This window comes from Chinchilla lanigera, unplaced genomic scaffold (genome assembly GCF_000276665.1).
Source record: "Chinchilla lanigera isolate Chin_1 unplaced genomic scaffold, ChiLan1.0 scaffold00024, whole genome shotgun sequence".
In the NCBI taxonomy this organism is placed as follows: Eukaryota; Metazoa; Chordata; class Mammalia; order Rodentia; family Chinchillidae; genus Chinchilla; species Chinchilla lanigera.
In genome coordinates, this window is record NW_004955425.1 from 13,738,985 (window position 1) to 13,748,371 (window position 9,387).

Sequence of the window (9,387 nt, forward strand, 5' to 3'; positions counted from 1 at the left end):
ATTTGTTCAAAGCTTGCAACTCTTAACTGTTGCTAACCTCTAACATCTAATTGCCCAACTGAAACCACCTACTATGAAAATCTTTAAGAGAAAGAAGAGAGAGGGGAAAGACACTGCAGGCCTGCAAAATCTACAGAGGAGTCTTGCTCAACGCAGTACAATACAGAAGAAGGTTTTCTTGAAAGAGCAGCCCAAAACCTGTTGTCACCGGTTATAAATGCAGGCTATGCGTTCAAAGAAGAGAGCGTCTGCTCTCTGCCATGTGGTGAATGCTGTTTTCCAAGCCCCTGTTCCAAAGCCGCCTCAGCTCTGAATGAAGCCTGACCAGACCTCCCAGGTGGAGCGGAATCGCTCCGTGCTCCCAAGCACTCATTCTCTGAGCTCTCTCGGTGTTTATCACCCAGGAGCATGGTTTTTGGGATGCTCCTTCTTCTTCCTCCCTAAATCGTAAGGCCCTGAAGATTAAAGGCGGCAACTGGATCTCCCCTAAGATGCCGATCTTGGCAGATCACCGATTCATCCCTGGAAATGTAACTGAGATGAAGGAAATTCCACCTCTTTAACAGGTCTTTAGTTCTGGTATGAGTCAATCAGAAAAAGCTGACTTGCTCAGGAGCCTCTAGGCAGTGATGGTGAATCTTTTAGAGCTTCCTTTCATGACTGCAGGTCATGTGCCATGGGCTCAGCACCACCACTCTCAGGTCTCTTTTACCCTGCCCCTTGGTAGAAGCAAGCTTCTGTTTGGATGAATGGATATTACTTCCTCTAAGTCAATCCTTGGGCTGAGGATATAGCTGAGTGGAAGAGTGTCTGCCTGGCAAGCATAAGGTCCTGAGTTCAATTCCTGGTACCCCTCCTCCCAAATCAATCCTTCTCAATCTTAGTTCTACTGGCATTTCGATCTGAATAATTCTTTTCTCACTTTTGTGGCAGACTACCCTATTCACTGTTCAAACCTTACGATCATCCATAGCCACTGCTAACCTAATGCCAGTCATATGTCCTATCACTGACAACTGAAAAAGTCTTCAGAATTGCTAAAGGTTCCCTGAGGGGCACAGTCTTCCAAGCTGAGGACTACTCTAGGTAGATAAACTTGTTTCAAGACTGTAAGCTCAGGAGGGTTCAAACCGTGGGTCTGCTGGGGTTGTCACATGCCTTGACCTAGCACAGGGAGTACCCTCTGTGTAAGATATTTATCTGATTCCCCTGAAACTGGAAGCATCCGCAGCACATAACAGGTGCCTATAAATGTTTCATGAATAAATGAACCAACAAACAAGCACACTGTGTGGAAATAACTAGCAATGAAATTATTCCTTGGAGCAATATGATTGGCTTTATTAATACCAGTAACAGCAGCAACAGCTATTGAAGTTGAGAATCTGTTATGACACAAAGATGGATAACAATTACTATAAGCTAAGTCAATGAGTCGGGTGTCTTGGAGTACAGATAGGTATTACTACACAAGATAAAACTGGGGTTTGCTGAAAATCATATAGTCAGAGCAGGAAGTTAAGAATAAAGCAAACAATAAGAGGCAGAGGTTCAAATTCAGCAAAGGACAAATCATCTTAAATTTCCAGGAATTTAAAGAAAAAATGCAGTCTTCAAAGAGGTTTACCATTTTGAAAAGGTTAGCTTTTGTTTTTATGTTCAGCTAGAATTAAATTAGCTATGTAAGGATGGCTCATTGTACCATAAAATATCATCTTCTTTGTGCCTGTTCAATGACTTATCAGTGAATTTGCCCAGAAGGGCTGTGTGCTGTTTTGGGAACAAATGACATCAGTCTGCCTGGGTATTTCAACTGCAAGAGATAACAACTGTGAGTGAAGCAACCCAAACTCCAATTCTGAGTGCATAAAAACAGCAGCTAAAGAAGCTAAAAAAGAGGTGTTATAATTCAAGGGGAAAAAAAAGCCTTTGAATCGATTCCAGATTTTAAAAGGTTTGCAATTCCAACATACTCATTTTCCTCAGATTTTTTTCTACTCAGACCTCTAAAACAAAACAAATACAACTAGCATAAAACAACTCTTCAAACCCAGCAGAGGTCTGGATTCTTTTGAGGCTGGTAAGAGTTATGAATGAGTTCCCCTCCTTCAACACTTGCACAGACAGTTAGCCCTCCGTATCCGGGGTTTTGCACTTCCAGCTTCACCCAACCAGAGATCCAAATGTTTTTTCTGAAAACTGGGTACATTGAACACGTATAGTTTTTTTGCTTGCCATTATTTCCTAAACAATATTACAGAATTATATCTAATGTGATGTAAATGCTATGTAACCTACGGATTAAAATACACAGGAAGATATGCATAAGTTATATGCAAATAATACACCATTTATGGAGAGACTTGAGCATCCCTCATTTTGGTATCTGCAGAAGGAGAAGTGCTGGTGGTAGTTATGTAACAATCCCTTGCAGATATCAAGAGGGCTATATATGCATATGCGCATGCACACATTTATACACACACACACACATACTCTCCCACTCTCTCTCTCTCTACGTATGCACATGTAAATAATTTCCACACCATTTAATTTTTGTGGATTTTCATTTAAGTTTTCCTGCTGTAGTGATAAAAAATTCTCTGGTGGATACCTTCACCATATCTTTTTGTCCAGTGACTTTGGCACTCGATAATTTTCTGAGGTAGCTAATTAATTGCTTTGGAACAGTAGGAGGTACATGAAGTGATGAGTTTTTCCATTTTGCTTGGCCCTCTGTTGTTTATCAGCATGCTTACCACCTCAAAACAATATCACACATCCACTTTATACTCTAATGACAAACGGAGACAAGGAGGAAGAGAAGAGAAAAAGCAGGAAGAGGGTGAATGAAGATTATACTGAAGAAAATCTAAAGTTCAGGAGAGACATTATTAAAGGTCACAAAAAAAGAACCAAGAAGTGCCTCCTTTGCTCTGAACTACCTGCAAGTGGTGTGGCTGTATCTTGCTCCTCATATCGGTCAGAGGCAGACTCTGTGCTAGCCATTGTCCATCCCTGGCTACATGGTAGAGAACAGAGCACATGTGGTTCAAATGATGACCTGCTTGCCTTCATCTCACTGCCCCTTAGTCTTACCCAACGCATCTTGTACAAGAGGCAGAGTAAATACAGATGATCCTCACCTTACAATAGGGTTCCATCCTGATGAATCTATAGTAACTATAAATACCCTGAGTCAAAAAAGGATCCAATATGCCTAACCCCTGAGCACCCTACCCTACCCCACTGTCAGTACGCTGTACGAGTTGTTCACGCTTGTACTCAAGTAGCTGACTGGCAGCTGTGGTTTGCTGCCACAGTCACTGACAGAAGAGTCTTGTATTGAATATCCCGAGCCCAGGAAAACAACAAAACTCATACTGGAAACTATGGTTTCTGTTGAATGCTAATTGCCTTTGCATCATCATGAAGCCAAAGAATCACTAAGTCAAATCTGTCATTCAGTCTGGGATTCTGTATTGGATTATTCACTGTTATTGTCTTCTTTTTCCACATTGTGCCTACATGTAGTAGATGGTACCTACACATTGCTGTTTATTTTCTTAATGTTAAAAATAAAAACAAGATGTGCTAAGCTCAGTAACAGGTTTTATCTCTTGGCTGTCCCTTCATCAAATCAGTAGGAGCTATTCTTGACATGTTCCCGCTGGCTTGGACCACTAGTGGTCCACACAGGACTGGCCAATTGGTCGACTTGTACCACTGGTTGTTCAAAGTGCCCAGCAGCGAGACATACAAATTACAGTCCTGATGTGAATACATTAATACAGCCTACAGCCGAGGTTTTAAACTTGAACATTCTACCTAAACAATGCCCCCTATGGATCCTACATGTTAAGATGTATCTGCAGATAGTTGCTGACCAATTATTACAGAAGGAAACTGGGTGCAAAGAAAAGTTGAATTCTACGCGGATGGCCAGATGGAGGAGGCTGCTGCTTAAGGAAAAACTGTCATAAGTCACTTTTCTGTGATTGAAGCAGAATACTCAACACTTGCAACTTAAAGGAGGGGAGGCTTACTTGCTTCAGATTAGTACACGTCTGTTGGCTCCCAGACAGAAATGGCAAGGCCGAGGAAAGCTGCTCAATGCAGGGTATCCAGGAAGGACAAGGAGGGGAAGGAAGGGACGGAGGCGGAGGGGAGGGGGTTGGCTGAGAGCAGGGGGAAAGAGGGGAGCTGGGAAAAGAACACTCTCCTCCCGGTCACACCCCCAGTGACTCCTGCCAGGCCTTGCCTCCTAACAGCACAAAAACCACTGAACTCATCAATGTATGAATCCACCGCTGAGCACAGGGCACCCACAATGTAGTCATCTTCTAAGCAGAGGAGGGCTGGGGATATAGCTCAGTGGCACAAGCATCTCCGTGGCAAGTGTGAAGTACTGAGTTCGATTCCCGTACCAAAAAAAAAAAACAACCCCCAAAACACAGGAGATATTGAGAGGATATTTTAGTCACAAATCACAGCAGAGTTAGCAGGCATGAAGCGCACATAACGGGCTGTTCAGCACCATTTTTCCCCTCGTGACCAATATCTGATGGAAGAACCTGGAAAATGAAAAGTTCCTATGTCAGTGTTTCATCTTTTTGGGTGATGGTACTGGGAATCGAACTCAGGGCCTCGCGCTTGCCAGGCATCAATGCTTCATCTTGGTTCCTCAGCCCCTTCAGTAGACAGCAGAGAAACATGAATCATGTGTTTTTCAAGGAAATGGCTTCGGGGATAAAGTCAAGCATTCTTAGGAAGTGACTTAATAACTCAGCATCTTTAGCTGCACTTGATACGGATATCAGTTAGCAGAATGCAGTGGTGGCAACAGGGAAGCACTTCCTGAGTGCCGTCTTGGTAGTAACGAATACTTCATCCTTCTGGCTACATGTTACACTTTTTTACAAGGGTTTATGTTATTTATTAACTTATATTACTTTGTGAGTAATATAAATAATAAGTATATATGTAATATAATCTTATGTTTATATTGTTATTTATGATGACAATATGTTTTGGTGGTATAAATTCTTATATAAATTTACTTAAACCTTGTAATACTTCTAGGAAGTAGAACAGTGGCTTGAAAGATGTCCCTCCAAAATTCATGTCCATTGGGGACACATAATGTGACCTTATTTGGAAATAAGATTTCTCGGATCCATTTAGTTACACAAGGTCATACCCTATCAGAATGGGTCGTAAATCCAATTTTCGGTACCCTTATAGGAAGAGAAGATACCAGGACCCATGAGTGAAGAGGCCATAGCAGACAGAGGCAAAGATTTGAATGAAGCCATCAACAAAGGCTGTCAGGAGCCACCAGCAGCTGGAAGGCAGGGAAGAAACATTCCCCTGACAGCCTTTGGAGAAGCAGGATTCTGCCAACACCTGGACTTTGTACTTCTGGCCCCATGAGCCACACAAGGTTAAATTTCGGTTATTCTGTATCACTCTGTTTATAGTGATTTACTCTGGCAGCTGTAGCAAACTGATACAATTTGGTACTATGACCAGTTCCATGTCACAGATGAGGAAATGAGCTATCCAAATGATGAGCAACTTCCAGGGACACAAAGCTTGCGAGCGGCAGAGGAACAGAACACCACGCAGTCTGTTCCTGGAGTCTAGGCTGTTCCCCAGCGCTCTAAGGAAGGGCTTGGTAAATGTTTGGTCTGTTCTGTGTGCTCACTCACACTTAGTTCACTCGTTCATTTGCCATCACCCATTCAACTACTAAACTACGCTAGGTACGTTCAGGCACATCCTTTGTGGACTGGAATTCTATCACTTAGTGCGCTATGGAACTGCAGACCAGGTGACGAGAGGAAATGCAGTCTGGGATCAGCAAGTATGTAACGGTGTCCTGTTCTTGTTTCTAATCATCAGGAGGACACTCTCTGGGGCCTATTTGTATTTGATCTGTCAGTGCTTTCATTTTTGCCCTTTACATTCCCAACTATCTGTAAATTATGTGAAGGGCCAGATGATCCTGCCTGCAAGCCTCAGGCTTCTCTTCTCTTCCAGTGAACTGGCCTTTGCCCACCAACATACTCAGGTGTTTCATAAAGCTAAAAGCAAAGAAAAAGCTCTCCTTGCATTTTCCCACCTGGGACCTTGTTGTGAGCCATGATTTCTATTTCTCAGTGTTAGTGGACCAGCGAAGGAGGACTAGCCCCAGGCACAGGAATCACACAGCCAGAATTTGTAGCTGAACTATTCATTCACAGGTCAGGTTTCTTAACGTCCACATACCTCAGCTGTCTTAGTGGTCAAATGGAGGCTGTGATGATAAATCTTGGCTGGCCACTTAATTGGATTGAGAAACACCTAGGAAATTAGTGAGCAGCATGTTGGGAGTGTATGCAAAGGTGTTTTCAGAAAAGACAGGCATGTTGGAGCATAAACTGAGTTTGCAGAATTTGCCCTCAACATGGGTGGCACCATCCAGTAGGCTGCGGGCATGTGTGGAATAAAAGCTGGAGAAGGAAGAAGCCCTTTTGCCCAGGCTCTGTCTCAACTTCCTGGCTACGAGGAGGTGAGCAGCGTTTCCCTGCCAGGCCCTGCTGCCATGTTTTGCCTCACCATAGTCCTAAAAGCAATGGAGCCAACAGTCCATGGATTGAACCCTCTGAAACCACAAGCCAAAAATAAACCTTTCCTTCTTTAAATTATTATTCTCAGGTATTTTGTCACTACAGCTGTTACAGTTTCTATCTAGATGTTCCCCCAAAGCCACATGTACTCACAGGTGGGGCTTTGGGAGGTGGGATCATCAGGAGTGATAACCACCAGTGCGTTTGTCCTCTGATGGGTTTATAGCTGACTTGCTGGTAGGAGGTGTGGCCTAGGAGGGTTTCTCTCTGCCTGCTTGTCTTTTTCCTCTTCTTCACTCGTCTGGGCCATGTCACAAACTGCTTTTCCTCTCCCCCATGCTCCTGTGCCACCCTGCCCTACCTTGGAACTAGCTAAGCTTGGACTGAAACATCTACAAAATAAACCTCTAATTGTGAGTGTCGGGTATGGGGTCTCAGTGCTGAGAAAGTAAGTCGGCAACAGAAAGCCCACTGACACACGGATAAAGTAATCTACCATTAGGATGAAATTAGGTAATTCACAGAAACAGACTACTCATGTGAATGTATAGAAGCATTCAGCAGATATTTCATTTTTGCTATTTCCTTTGAATATAAAATTTTTTGAAAGAGTAGCCACCAACTAACTCTGTACTGATACAAATACTGTAGATTTGCATTCCTGGCAATACAGTGTGTTTCCCTAAGCAACAAAGATTTCTATAGGAACTCACCAAAAACCTTCCAATCATCAAACATGAGAACATTAATGAAAATTTCTAGTTGAAAATTGGAAAATTTCCAATCTTAATTTATTTCCTTCCTGGGCTCTAAGTGACCTCCCTGCTTCCACGGCCTCCTCCACTCTCTATCCCAACACTCCATACATACATTATGCTCAGCCTTACCCCCAAATCTCCACTCACACGTACCCCCCACTGCCCACAGCAATAGCAGCAGCACCAGAAGTTTACTGAGATGTACCATATTCAATATTCTGTCCCAGGGACTTTTTCAGTTTTCCATATTCTTTTTAAGAAGTGTTTATTATGTGCATATCCTACAGAAAAAAGGACAGAAAACATGAATAGTTTAAAGCAACTATTCATAAGTGAATAGTTTCAAGAAAACTCAGACATCCACATAGCTACTAGTTAGCACAAGAATTGATAAAGAATTTTTTTTTGGTTTTTTTTTCTGGTACTGGGAATCAAACTCACAACCTCGCACTTGCCAGGCAGGCACTGTGCCGCTGAGCTAAATCCCCAGCCCTGAGAATTGAAAATTACAAATGGGTCTAAGGACTCCCCACCAGCTTGCCCTTCAGTAGCTGATTCTCTGTTCTAGTTAATCATCCTCAGACCATTTCTACATCTTAACACCCTCACAGACCTCCCTAAGCAAAATACCGTGTGTGCCTGACTCTCTTAGCTCTCTGTATAAGTTGGGTCATTACATACCTTTTGAGGACATGATTCTTTTATCCACTGCTATATTTCCTGGAGTCATCCATGTTGACGTGTAACTACTGTCAATGTATCAGTGCTGTCACGGAAGACTGCACTGTGTCATTACAACACTCTCCATTTATTCAATGTGGAGTCTTTGGATTTTGTGTTGCTTTCAGTTTGGGTCTACCAGGAAAGATGCTGCCATCAATACACTGGAACCAGAGCACAATGGTGCACACAGACAAGCGTGTAGGGAACAGACCTAGGATCATAAATGCTGGGTCTGTATGTATTGAAGTTGTTAAATTTTATTAGTTAATTACAAATGGTTTTTCCAAGCGACTGTATGAATTTTATATTCATAGGCTTGTGACTACTGATTGTGAGCACATACCCTTTGGAAACTAATCTGGTAATTCTTTAGCACTTGGGTTAATGTTGCTACAGATCAAAGAGAAGAAATCTGAGATTGCTTCTGTCAGTTGCCTAGACATTTGCTCAACCCAAGTTTACTTTAAAATAAATGCTTGGCTTGGGAGATAACTGCTTCTTGTTTTAACAACTATGCAGATAAATTTAAATCTCAGAATGGAAAAGCTATGAAGAATTTCTCACGATTGCATATTCTCAGGGGAGATTCTCTTCCCTTTTATCTTTTGTCAAGTGGAACAAGGCAAAGTTTTGCCGTATCTTTAAAATAATGAATTTATATCCTGTCAATGCTGATATGGGACTTTCTCAAAATAAACATCTGGGGATATAGTTCAGAGCAAAAGCCCTCACTCTGTGAGCTCAGCTTAATGTGGGCCTCTTACTAGACTGTTCCTCTGGGACATGTCCCAGTCCTCCCCTCCTGCATTTTGTATCAATGGAACCATGTAAAATTGGTTCTTGTTTTCATATGTTTGTGGTATCTGCTGATTCCTTACTTTTAAAGTGCTAATTGAGATATACTTTGAAAGACTTGTTTTTTCATTTTTTCCTACTGTTTTAGCTTTTCCTACAGCTGAAAGTAGGCTTATTCCCTGCTCCCCCTCAACCTCTACTTGATAAACTCAGGCTTTGCTATATGATGGCCAGGCCGTTTAAGAGCACTCCGGGAGGGAGGAAGTAGCACTGCTTGAATCTGCTGGAAGATTCAATGTTCAGGTCATGAGAAGCCACTGAGGGTCCGCAGAGAGTCATGATGAGGACAATAGCACCAATTAATTAATTAATTAATTAACTAATTAATGAATTTTTATTTTAAGGAGTAAAACATGATACAAAATTTCAAAACAATAGATCAGTGATGGTTAATACATTTCATACTGTTTTCTTCAAAGTAGTTGCTCAGATTAAAAGAT

At 42.1% G+C, this 9,387-nt stretch overlaps 1 protein-coding gene across 18 annotated transcripts in view; it reads right to left on the minus strand.

The window, feature by feature from the left end:
* The window catches only part of Ank3 (ankyrin 3, node of Ranvier (ankyrin G)), a 329,054-nt gene that overhangs the window by 216,752 nt on the left and 102,915 nt on the right, over positions 1-9,387 (minus strand). The window lies entirely within an intron of this gene.